The sequence below is a fragment of the Balaenoptera physalus genome (assembly GCF_965194825.1).
Source record: "Balaenoptera physalus genome assembly, chromosome: 11".
NCBI classification, from domain to species: Eukaryota; Metazoa; Chordata; class Mammalia; order Artiodactyla; family Balaenopteridae; genus Balaenoptera; species Balaenoptera physalus.
This window is the reverse complement of record NC_138896.1, coordinates 85823061-85836429: the sequence shown is the minus strand read 5'-3', so window position 1 is coordinate 85836429 and position 13369 is coordinate 85823061. Positions and strand designations below refer to the sequence as shown.

General features: G+C 39.0%; 1 protein-coding gene across 14 annotated transcripts in view; it reads right to left on the bottom strand.

Annotated features, from left to right (window-relative positions):
- Positions 1 to 13369, bottom strand: part of LOC309637527 (uncharacterized protein) — a 432423-nt gene that overhangs the window by 251277 nt on the left and 167777 nt on the right. For 13 of the 14 annotated variants that reach the window (XR_014250580.1, XR_014250581.1, XR_014250582.1 and 10 more), the window contains one exon: positions 10699 to 10792. The gene's annotated coding sequence lies outside the window, so the exon portion shown is untranslated. Of the gene's footprint in view, positions 1 to 5946; positions 6017 to 10698; positions 10793 to 13369 lie in introns of all 14 variants that reach the window. The other variant, XR_014250590.1, reaches the window with a different exon arrangement.

Here is a 13369-nt window from a genome sequence, read left to right as displayed (position 1 = left end):
CTGGAAAACCAAACGATTAATTCCAACAAGTACTGCTCCCAATTAGAGCAACTGAAAGCATCACTCAACAAAAAGCGTCAGAATTAGTCAACAAAAAACACATAATCTTCCGTTAGGATAATGCAAGACCACATGTTTCTTTGATGACCAGGCAAAAACTGTTACAGCTTGGCTGGGAAGTTCTGATTCATCTGCCATATTCACCAGACATTGCAACTTCGGATTTCCATTTATTTTGGTCTTTTCAAAATTCTCTTAATGGAAAAAATTTCCATTCCCTGGAAGACTGTAAAAGGCACCTGGAACAGTTCTTTGCTCAAAAAGATAAAAAGTTTTGGGAAGATGGAATTATTCAGTTGCCTGAAAAATGGCAGAAGGTAGTGGAACAAAAAATGAATACGTTTTTCAATAAAGTTCTTGGTGTAGGACTTCCCTGGTGGTCCAGTGGTAAAGAATCCGCCTTACAATGCAGGTGACGTGGGTTGGATCCCTGCTCGGGGAACTGAGATCCCACATGCTGCGGGGCGACTAAGCCCATGCACCACAACTACTGAGCTCACACACGTCAACTAGAGAGAGAAAACCCGCACACCACAACTAGAGAGAAGCCCACATTGCCACAACAGAAGGATCCTGCCTGCCTGAACGAAGATCCCGCGTACCGCACCTAAGACCCAATGCAGCCAAAAATAAATAAAATAAATAAATAATATTAAAAAAATAATAAAGTCCTTGGTGAAAATGAAAAAAGTGTCTTTTTACTTAAAAGCCAAAGACACTTTTTGGCCAACCCAATATTTTTGCACAGCAAATTTTGGGGTGTAATACTTACTCCTGCTCTACTGAATTTGGAAGAAGATACAGTTATCCTGGTGATGTTCTCAATATTTTCAAAATTTTGGTGTACATATGAGTCACCTGAGGGCTCATTAAAATAAAGATCGCTGGGATCTACCCAGAATTTAATGCAGCAAGTTTGGGGTGGGAGTGAGGATTACATTTCTAACAAGTTCCCACGAGACGCTAATTCTGCTGGTCAGGGACCACACTTTTGAGGGCCACTGTTCTAGACTAATTCTCCAACTAGCTAAGGTAAAGGACAAGTTTTATTTTATTTTGTCTTATTTTAATATTCACCCTGTCCTAGACTGATGCTTTTGTAAAGTACAATGAAAATCATTTACTAGAAGTATGAAATAATAAAAAGGTATAAAAATACAAGCCTCATTTTTAAAAATTATTATTTGGATTCAACACTTGTAGAGACATAATATTACTCTGCCAATTCCTATAAAAATGTCTCATTGCTGACTCTCGATGTCTATACTTACCTCGTGGACTGGCTACTGGAGGTTCACACACAGATAAGCCTGATCCGTGGCCCACTACAGCACTCCTAGCCTGATTGAGTAGCCTGGGACTAGGGGCACTTTGTATGCTTCCTGTCTGAGAAATTTCTGCAGTAGAATCCAAAGACTCCAAGCCTAGGCCAGTATCTCCTATCCTCTCTAAGAAAGTTAACAGTCTTTTTTTTTTTTTGGCCATGTGATGGTTCAGTGGTATAGAAGGCTTCCTAGCATTGCTTCAAGTAGAGCATTATCAAGGAGCTTCCACTGACAAACTCTTAAAAAGAAGTTAACAGCAAACAATTCATCATCATCATATCTTCCTTCTCTACTGTAGGATGTGACCCCCCTTTAAAAACATTATTTCTCAATAGCTGTCAACCTATTTTTAGCACTTACTATGTGCTAGGAACAATGATAAATTGTTTATAACTAACGTATGTGTTTTATATGCATTATATTTAAATTCTCAACAACCCCACAAGGCAGGTGCAGTCATTACCCCCACTTTCAGTGGAGGAAAAAACAAAACAATGAGGCCCAGGAAAGTGAGATAACTTGCATGAGATCATACATTGGGAAGTGGGCAGTTAAACCAAGTCCATGCTTTTGACCACCAGGTTTTATTCCTCATTTCACCCAAGATCTTTCCCTGCAGAAGTGCAGGCCAGATCAAGATACCAGCTTTATGCAAAGCATTCTAGAGGCACCAGGAGACCCAGGTAAAGTCCGGACTCTGCCTCTAAGTAGTTGAGGGCCTAGGAGAAGTCATTTTCCTCTTTGAGCATCACTGAGTTGTCATCCATAATTTGCTTCAAGAACTAATGTTCCTTGAGGGGTTAACAGACATTCTATGAAAAATGTGTTTGGGGTCAAATAAATTTAGGAAAGCTTGAATAAAATATTACCCTCTTTGAGATTCACATTGCTGGCAAATTAAAGACTCTGAAAGGTTTTATGGTGGAATGGTTCTGATTTTATTTAATGTAGCCTTTCCCAAAAGTCTTTGAATAGAGAAACCTATTTTTATACAACTAATATCTTAATAACAGAGGTTATTCCTGGAACACAGTTCTGGAAACAATACCCTCGTTTTTCCTGTCCCCAAATTCTGTGAGTCTATGACTGGTATAGAAATAGAAATAGATACAGAATGGTATAGCAATAAAAATGGTATAGAATAGATATAGAATAGTATAGAAATAGAAAAAGAATGTCAATAGTAGTAACAAAACCAGTAAGACCTAAACCTAATGATAGTCACTGCTCTCATTAGCTATGCACCGGATGGATTAGAAACCCAGATACTGTTCTGCGCACTTCACGTATATTAGTTCATTTAATCCTTATTATAACCCTATTATAATAATTGTAAACACTGTTATCCCCATTTTACAACTGAGGAGACTGAGGCCCTGAAAAGAGCAGTTAGAGGTCTCTCAAACTAAACCATTTCTCAGAGACTCAGATTTTCCTGCACGCCCTAAGGAGAGTATCAAGAAAAGAAATAGAAGCGAGCCCATTGCTATTTTTTATTTTTTTGCCTAGTGTGCTTCATTTGCATATCAAAAGCCCTGTAATGTGGCTGTAATCTGCCCTGCTTAATGTTTCTGACTTTCTTTTACTCTCCTATCGAGCATGGTTCACAGTCATTACCCTCTTGATCAAGTTACAGACAAAAGCAGCCTTCAAATTAGGCCTATTAAGATTTGTTTTTAATGAGGAGATAATTCCTCTAACAGCACAAGCCAGATTCAGCTGGGGTATGATTACACAATCAGGCTGTCTTGCAGAAAGGAAAAGAAAAGCAGACTTTTGCCTCTTCCTCGAATGATTTCAGCCAGTCTTGATTCACTTGATGCCACTTAAAATCACAGAGCAAATGTACTATCTGGGACTTGTGAGTAATGAAATAATAACATAGCCCGTGCTCTGCTAGGACAGTGGGAAAGTTTCTATTTCAAGGACTGGAACTTCTTAGAAGGCAAATGTCCAGATTCGTGGTATTGGAAATCACAGGAGGGAAGATAAATGCTTTCTTTCTACGAGTCTAAGCTCTCTTGCTTTGTTGAATTCACTTGTGAGCCCTCTTTGTCTTTCAGGAATGAATACCCTGTAAGACTTTAAGTAAAATGATTTGTTAACTAACCCCAACCTTTGGAGATCTTTCTGCATGCTTTTTATTTTTATTAAAATTATCTTCAGCACATTTACTTTCTAAAATGTTCTCCAACAAAATCATCTCTAGATATATTTATATCCTTTGCATACTCATAAGTCTTGGGTTAAGAAATCTTTATCTGTATTTTATTAATTACCTCAACCAATCATTTCTTTATATGTAAAATCCACCTAATACATCCATTCATCTGAAACTGTTTTACAATAATATGTGACAAGGACAATGAACTTGGGCCATCACGGACTCAGTATTCTGCAATATTGGTCCAAAGGCTCTTTCATCTCTCACTGCAGCACTACCATGAAGAGGTGTGATAAGCCTCCTTAAGGATTTAAAGTTGTTGGGCAACTTTAAATTGTTAAAGTTGTTTGCCCCAGTTGAACTTAGCATGACTGACAAGGAATAAATAGCTCTCGACAGCAGGCAGGGGATATAAAAGAATATTTTAGCAAGAACAATAGCTACTAACACTACATATGACTCTACATGTAGAACAGGATCCAGTCAAATGATTTATTTGTTCTGTATTAACACAGCAGAAACCAGTTTGTAGCATTTGGGAGCTGAGTGAATGAATCATGAGAAATGAAATGGCCAAAATCAGGAAGCCAAGGTCTAACTTAATCTTGAGTATCATCACCTGCCATTCCTACCTGACACCTGCACACACAGACTCACCCCTATGACTCAGCGTGGTCACTTGTACAAAGAAAGTCTTCAATTAACGTGGTCTCCTTTCAGTGCTGTAAATACCCCAGTTTTTTCCCCAATTACAGTCCTTTTCATACACTATTCTTGATTTCTAAAATGCTCTTTACCCAAACATTTTATTGGCCCTTTCTTCCATTCTTTTCCTTCTTAGCTCAAATAAATCACCCGAGGAGCTTTCCCTGAGCACGCTTTCTAAAGCACCTCTACCCAAACTCTGTTTTTCTCCATCTCTTCTCCTTGTTTATCTTCCAACATAACTCCTATTTGATTTATAGTTTTATTATTTTTGAACCTGTATTCCTTATCACTGTGTACGATCTTTGAGAGTAGAGAAAAATGTCCATTTTGTCCACTGCTATATTGCCTACCCATAGAAAATATGATGAAATTGATATTTTATGTTTTGTTTGCTCAGAAGAATGGATTTTCTTGCTCATTTCTCGTTGTTCATTTTGATTTTCATTTCCTAATATAAATGTCCCTCACTGGAGGCAAAAGTTGAGATTTATGTCTATCCCAATTCCATCCTTTAATAAATTCCTTCATCTCCCTTCCCTTGTACATTTTGAATGTGATTTTTACCTAGTGCCTCTCAATGAGTGTTAGAGGTAAAGATGTTGGAGAACTCTCTCCTTGGAGACTTCACTTCATATTTCTCCCAGATGAACTTACTGCCTCACAAAAGGGCTCTTTGTCTTTTGAATTTAACCGGCTCTTTGTTTGGGCTGGTATCCAGCAGCCCAGGAGTAAAATGTCAGTGCTCTCTATTTAATCAGTGTTTTATTCTTGGCTTGTATTTCAACAGGGGGGATGAAACAGCAATTTGAATGTTGCTGATATATTTTTTGACCCTTTTAAATTCCCGATCTATATTATGTGAATCTCAGTAATTTCTAATTTATTTTCAATCTGTACAAATTCCTTGGAGAAATGTGCTATTCTTTTGCTAAAAGACATAACAGCTGTGCTGACACTATACCAAAACCAAGACTAATCCTCACCCAACCAAAGAGGTCATTTTATGACATTCAGCTTTTTTTTCTTTCTCATCATAACTGCCAAACTTTGTATTGTCTGTTTGTAGAGCAGTGGTTCTCCATGTTCCTTTTCTGGAATACTAATCTATAGTGATATTTTGCTCCCCATCCCCCAAATAGTTTCAGCAAGCCAGGAGTTTGAGAAACCAAGTATTAGCATATTAACAGTTCTGAGACCTGTTAGAAAATCAACTGCTTTAGTTTGGTTTACCTTTTAGCGGTTTGTCAGTGTATTTGACCATAACGATGGTACACAAACAGCAGTCCCAGACCACCTGGGAATTTGTGAGAAATGCAACATCTCGGGCCCCGTCCCAGAACTACAGACTCCCAGGCCCTAGAACAGAGAGGAGGCTGAGCAATCTGTGATTTCTCAAGCCCTCCAAGTAAACTTGACATTTGCTCGACGTGCAAACCACTGGACCATGGAGGTCTTGTATTGGGACCACCTTCTAATGTCCTGAAGGTATGTATTCAGAACACCAGGGAAACTATTCAGTAGGTCTGGGGTGTGGCCTGAGAGTCTGCATTTCTCACAGGTTCCCAGGTGACGTTGATGCTGCAGATCTGCAAAGTATTCTTTGAGTAGCAAGGCCACAAGACACTTCCGAAAGAGCTAGAGCAGGCATGGCTGACATGCATGGGGAAGAATATTTGGATAGGTTCTTACAATGGAAATTATGGGCAAAGTGTCTCCTGTCGCCCATCTGACCAGCCCTCCTCCAGCCATCCATGAACCTCTGTTGGAAGATAAATAGAAATGGCAGCATGATGCTCTTCACCTGGCTACCTACCACACCAGGTTTGCGAAGACAGACACATGGCAGAGGAAGAGGTGAGACCAGAGATCCTTGAGCATGGGAATTTTTCTTGAACTTATAAGTAAACCATGAATAAGTTCTGTGGTCCTGGAAAGCTTAGATAACCACCATGAAACTCAATTTTCTCACCAGTTGGAAATATTAATAGCACCTGTGTTAGTAGTGGTAATGAGAGTATGCCATGCTCGTAAAATGCTTACACTGTGGCATAGAGTAAGTACTTAATAAGTGATCATGATGATGATGATATGATGATGGTTATGATGGTGGCCCCACATGATATGGAAACATCCTGAAGTCAGCCTCATAATTTGATGGAAAAAAGAATGTGGAAGCGAAGATCAGGTCATTGTATTTTCCCTCCATGACTAGGGAATGCAAACTATATATTTTCACTTTGATTCTCTCCTCACAGCTCCAAGTGTCTAAACCACCTACCTAGAAATCCACCATTATTAATTCTGGGGTTTGTGAGTAGTGGAATTGCTGCTGATCTTGATTTCCTTCTTTCTAGTATGACTGGGATAAAAGTAGTCTTGTATAAGGTTTAAAACCTTCCCGCATCTCAGAATATTCCAAGGAAGATTTAGTATTTGCCTGAGATCTAGGACTTTGGTTGTGTGGATCTAGGCAATGGGTAAGGCAGCCACGTGGTAAGAGTTTACCTGGATCTAGACGGGAAAGGCCGGAGAACCACTTGGGGAGAACTAAGTCAGTGGACACTAAAGTATGAACAGGGAGAGGGAGAAGAGACAAGCAAGCCAGCACACTTGCGGCCGAGCTTGAGAGAGAAGAGAGATTGTGAAAGAGCAACTGTTTAGATGAGAGAAATGAATAGATGGTTGAAGAGGGATGACTTTGATTATAAAAAATAGGAAGATCATTTCAGGGGTCATGAACTACATTTCCTGTCCCCATATCTCTTAGGAAAGTTTTGGTAGAGAGCTAAATTTATTTTCATCGATTTTTGGATGTCAGACTTGTGACTCTGTTGACTGTGACACCAGGTTGAGACTGACTTGGAGGTAATTTGGTATTACTTAAGTAACATGTTTGGTATTACTTAAGTAACATGAGGTAATTTGGTATTACTTAAGTAACATGTTTCCATATTTATTAATAATAAATAAGTATTTATTATTGATTCATTGATGGTCGGAAAGAATAATACCTCTCTCTGGCTCTCTTTCTCTCTCTCTCTGTCTCTCTCTCTCTCTCTGTGTCTCTCTCCCCCCTGACCCTGGCCTCTGATTCTTTCTTAGTAAAGAAACTATCTCGAAATTTTGAACACCAAGACTTGTCTCAATTAGTGATTCTCAATTGGGGCTATTTTGGGACATGTGACAAGCTCTGAAGACGATGTTGGTTATCACAGTTGGGCTTGTGTTACTGGCATCTACTGGGTAGAGGCCAGGGGCGCTGCTAAGCATCCTACAATCACAGCTTAGACCCCGCCATAACAAAGAATTGTCTGGTGTAAATGTTAACAGCGCCAAGGTTGAAAAACTCATGTCTAAATTATTAGAAACTTTCCTTCCTCAATTCCAACTTCCAGTGTGTGATTTGAATAGTTCCTCTGATTATAATTTACATGCTTCCAATAATAATAATTCTAGGGGAAAGCCATTCTATATAGCACACAAGAAAATGAACGATTCTTTAGGAACTTCCATCTTATTATCTGTCAAAGGAAATATCCTTAATAAACTACAAATTTTCTCTCTGGAGACTCCTACTATGATAACAGATGCAGTTAACCAATAAATAAAATGTTCAATTCTGCAACAATTACTTTTGAGATTTTCTTGCCAGTAACAAAATGTATGATGACTTTTAACTGATTTGCATCGCTAGTGATTTCCATGAAACCGCCATCTTGGAGGAGCTGTTGCCAAGTGTTTGAAGAGGCAGTGAGGCCAAATGGAGAGGGCCTTGTCTGGTCCTCCTGAGCTTAGTTCTAGGTCCAGCTGTGACACCAGCCATGTCATGACCTTGGGCAATCTGCAACACTTCTCTAAAACTTGAAAGCGTCTTCTGCACAATTAGTAGGAATTGGATTAAGTTCCCTTTAAGGTCTTTTCTGGTTCACTCTGAACTCTGATTGAGATTCTTTTCCTCCATGAGAAATAATGCCTTTTAGTTGACCTTTGAAGGAGAGTTAAATGAGTTCAGGTCAGCCTCAGGCTCAACGAAGTGTTTGTGTTATTTCTAAAAAAAATAAGGAGAATAAGGAGGAGAATATGGCAAGTTGCCACTGTTAAAGCGAATATGTCTAAATGGAAATCTAGCATTTTTCCCTACTAAGACGAATCTGTATCCAAACAGAATTTGAAAAATAGTTAAAAAAAAAAAAAAAAAAAGTCGATTCCCACAGAAAACAATGAATCAAAATGAACATCTGTTAGAGGTTTTTTTTCAAGTCAGGCCAATACCATATTAAACCACGGCCGGTCCTTGCTCACTACCCTTAGTCTCTCTCTTTCAAAAATAAGTAAAATAAAATATTTTTTTAAAAAACAACATAAAAACAATTTGCATTGACTTCACTGTAACAGAATGTAAACCAAAACACATCTTTGAAGTTCCCGGCACAGATGGCAGGTCCCAGCTCTCCCATGGTAGATGCTAAGCAGAAAAGTGACTGAGCCACAGGAAGTTGAAGAGACCACAAATATCTAACACCATAGAAATGGCCCAGAACTGCCACTGACAAACATGAAGTGTATTAAACCGATGGGTCTCTCTGAAGCAGTCCATTCCTGGGCCTTCTGAAGGAAGCCCTTCTTTTAATTTGAACTTGTCTGTAGATGCTTACATTGTCAGCACTAGGACATGCTCTCCTGAGCCCCGTGTTTTAGTGGGAGAGATGAGTTTGTGCTGCTTTGTTGATATCTACCACCTGGTTCCCATGGTGACTGGTAGCAGGCCTTTGTAAGAAAGCTTCCTGAAGTCTGGAGTCATGGTGAGCAAACTTTTTTGACCTCAACACATAGAAATACATTTTACATCATTACCCAGTACAAATGTGTGTGCGCACACACACATATACACACACACACAAAGTTCCCCAAAGTACCAAAGATTCTCTGATATCTCTTGTGTTTGGGCCTATATACCAGTTCCTTCTGCTCCACTCTCTTGTTCTGTTACTTGTCTAGATGATGCCTACTTGCCACTCAGGCTGAAAAATGTACCCTGCACTGGGTTTCATGTCTTTGGTCCCTTTACAACAATAACACAAGCTATATAAGCACATACAGAAAAGGTGAGAAAACCATGAAAGAACTGAATCTTAAATAGCCTGATTTATCTCAGAGCATCACAGAATTTTTAAGCAAAAGGGCACCATAAAAATGATTAAGAGCAGCAGTTGCCAACTAATGTTCCTTATATATCAGTGAAGGCCACAGTTTGTTCCTAAGTACTGTGGTTCAATATTATAGAAAGCTCAGGGGAAAAGTGTCCACGTATTTTTTGATTAAGACTGCATAAGCAGGGGCTTCCCTGGTGGCACAGTGGTTGAGAATCTGCCTGCCAATGCAGGGGACACGGGTTCGAGCCCTGGTCTGGGAAGATCCCACGTGCCGCGGAGCAGCTGGGCCCGTGAGCCACAATTACTGAGCCTGCACGTCTGGAGCCTGTGCTCCGCAACAAGAGAGGCCGCGATAGTGAGAGGCCCGCGCACCGCGATGAAGAGTGGCCCCCGCTTGCCACAACTAGAGAAAGCCCTCGCACAGAAACGAAGACCCAACACAGCCATAAATAAATAAATAAACAAATACTTTAAAAAAAAAAAAGACTGCATAAGCAAGTAAAATCCCAAGTTTTTTATATGACTTTGATTATAAAAAATAGGAAGATCATTGATTGTTACTTCAACAAGTGTTGTTTGCTTTTTTCTTTTAATTTTTTAAATTTATTTTTGTCTACATTGGGTCTTCATTGCAGTGTGTAGCCTTCTCATTGCAGTGACCTATCTTGTTGTGGAGCACAGGCTCTAGGCACGCGGGCTTCAGTAGTTGTGGCTCACGGGCTCTAGAGCGCAGGCTCAGTAGTTGTTGCGCACGGGCTTAATTGCTCTGTGGCATGTGGGATCTTCCGGGACCGGGGCTTGAACCCGTGTTCCCTGCATTGGCAGGCGGATTCTTATCCACTGTGCCACCAGGGAAGTCCCTGTTTGCTTTTTTTAAAAAGTCTCTCAAATTGTGGGAGAACTAATTTTTTAAAGTTCTTGGTGGTCTAGGCCTTTTTGGAGAGTCACTGATTTAGCCCAATCCCTTAAATTTTACAAATCTGGAAACTGAACTCCAGAGAGGGTAAGTGACCTTCCAAAGCCCATCCAGCATATAAAGGCACACTTAGGATGAATGATCACATCCTAAAACACAGAATTTCCCTCTAAAGGCATAGATAGTTTATCTCATCAATATGTTAAGGAGATAATGCATAATCCAGAATCTCTGTCAACAGTTGAATATAACGCTCCAGCAAACATAAATCAAGATCTGTTGTATTCAAAACTGTGCAAGATTCATCAGAAACCACAAAGATGAGTTCTACACAGTCCTTGACTTCAAGACCTTAGATTGAATAGCACTTACCTTCATTCTCTTGTTTAACCCTCACAACAGTTCTGTTGGGGTAAATGCCACATTATTCCCATTTTGTAGATGAGAAAGTCCTGTTGCTGGTAACCTGCAAAACAGTGATTCAGAGTCTGATGTCTGTTGCTGCCATATATTGCACAGGTATTTTAAGAATTCAGAGAAAGAAAAGATTAATTCTGGTTGGGAGATTTGTGTAAGGCTTCTTGGAGAATGTGGAATTTTTAAAATTAAAGTATGGTTGATTTAGGATGTTTTGTTACTTTCAGGTGTACAGCAAAGTGATTCAGTTATTCAGATTCTTTTATATATATATATATATATATATATATATATATATATTCTTTTTCAGAATCCTACCCATATAGGTTATGACAAGGTATTGAATATAGTTACCTGTGCTATACAGTAAATCCTTGTTGTTTATCTGTTTTATATATAGTAATTTGTATCTGTTAGTCCCAAGCTCCTAATTTATCGCTACCCCCTTTCCTCTTTGGTAACCATAAGTTTGTTTCCTATGTCTGTGAGTCTTTTTCTGTTTTGTAAATAAGTTCATTTGTATCATTTTTTAAGGAGGATCTGGAATTTGAAGCATGTGATAGATTTCAGTAAAAAGAAATTCCACAAAAAGACTGTCCAAGGCAGAGGGAACCAAAGAGCAAGAGAAGAAAAATGAAAAGAAAATTCTAGACCGAGTACTTGGAGGATAGTCAGGTTATAGAGGACCTTGAATGCCATTGCAGGACTTCAGCGATTCCCAAGAGGTGTTCCACAGAGCACAGTGTCTGAAGGCTGTTAATGGGGGTTAAACATGGTGTTGGATGACCAAACAGGTCTGGGAAATACTGGATTAAAAAGGTTCGACAGATTCTTTACTGTAGAACTGCCCAGAGTCTTGAATAGGCTAATGTAAATTATGAACATCCAAGAAGAGGATAAAGTTCACAGCATTTCCCAGATTTATTCGATCACAGAATATCCATTTTATCATTTTTTTTCCTTTCTTAAAAAGCAGCTGACAGATTACTGAACCTTAGGAACATTGACCTGACAGTAGTGGGAAAGGCTTCCTAAGAGGGAAGATGAGATGGAGATGAGACCAGATAGGAGGCCAGGGTAAGAATCATGATTACCTGTAGGTAAAGGTGAGTCCTGGACCTGGGAATAAAAATTCACAAATCAATGTATACTCCAAAACAAATTGGAAACTACTAAGTAACATTGGACACAGATGGAGTTTTAGATGGCTTTAAGGAATTATGATTCATTTTATATGCTATAATAGCAATGTGGTTATTGCTTTAAAAAACCTTTATATGTTAGATACATACTGAAATATTTATGGATGAAATTATTTACTTTAAAAGAATACAGTTTTTAGAAAGGATTAGATGAAACCAGAATGGCAAGATGTTAGGTTTGATGAAGTATATTCTTTTCTTGGCTTTTGTGTATGTTTGCATATTTCCATCATAAAAAGTTAAAAATAAAATCAATGTGAGAGACATTGAAAAGGGATATTCTGCACCATCTTAGGTTGGGTTCCCTGAGAAACTGGCTCAGAGGTGGAGATTTGCATGCAGGGCTCTTGAGAGTAAACCCTGTGGCAGATTGCAGAAAGTTGAACTGGGCTCAAGGAGATGCTGAAATGCACTTTAGTCACAAGGCAGGTCTCAGTAGCTCCCAGCTGGAATGGCCCCTCAGGTCACGTGATGTCAGGGGACCATGGCTTTCTGCACCTCTCCCTGCCCTCCCATCCACATACACAAATTGACCTGTCTTTGGATTGTGAGCTGTCTCCAGAGAATAGGCATAACCTAGGACAAGACACTATTTGTATCACCTCACACCAGTCAGAATGGCCATCATCAAAAAGTCTACAGACAATAAATGCTGGAGGGATATGGAGAAAAGGGAACCCTCCTACACTGTTGGTGGGAATGTAAATTGGTACAGACACTATGGAGAACAGAATGGAGGTTCCTGAAAAAACTAAAAATAGAACTACCATATGATCCAGCAATCCCACTCCTAGGCATATACCCGGAGAAAACCATAATTCAAAAAGATACATGCACCCCAATATTCATTGCAGCACTATTTACAATAGGCAGGACATGGAAGCAACCTAAGTGTCTATCAACAGAGGAATGGATAAAGAAGGTGCTGTACATGTATACAATGGAATATTACTCAACCATAAAAAAAGAACGAAATTATGCCATTCGCAGCAACATGGATGGACCTAGAGATTATCATACTGAATGAAGTAAGTCAGGCAGAGAAAGACAGATATCATAGGATATCATTCATATGTGGAATCTAATTTTTAAAAAAATGATATAAACTTATTTACAAAACAGAAACAGACTCACAGATTTCTAAAACAAACTTACGGTTACCAAAGGGGAAAGGTGGGGAGGGAGGGATAAATTAGGAGTTTGGGATTAACATATACACACTACTATATATAAATTAGCTAACAAGGACCTACTGTATAGGACAGGGAACTCTACTCAATATTCTGTAATAACCTATATGGGAAAAGAATCTGAAAAAAGAATGAATATATGTATATGTATAACTGAATCACTTTGCTGTACACCTGAAACACAACATTGTAAATCAACTATACTCCAATAAATTTTTTTTAAAAAAAGACACT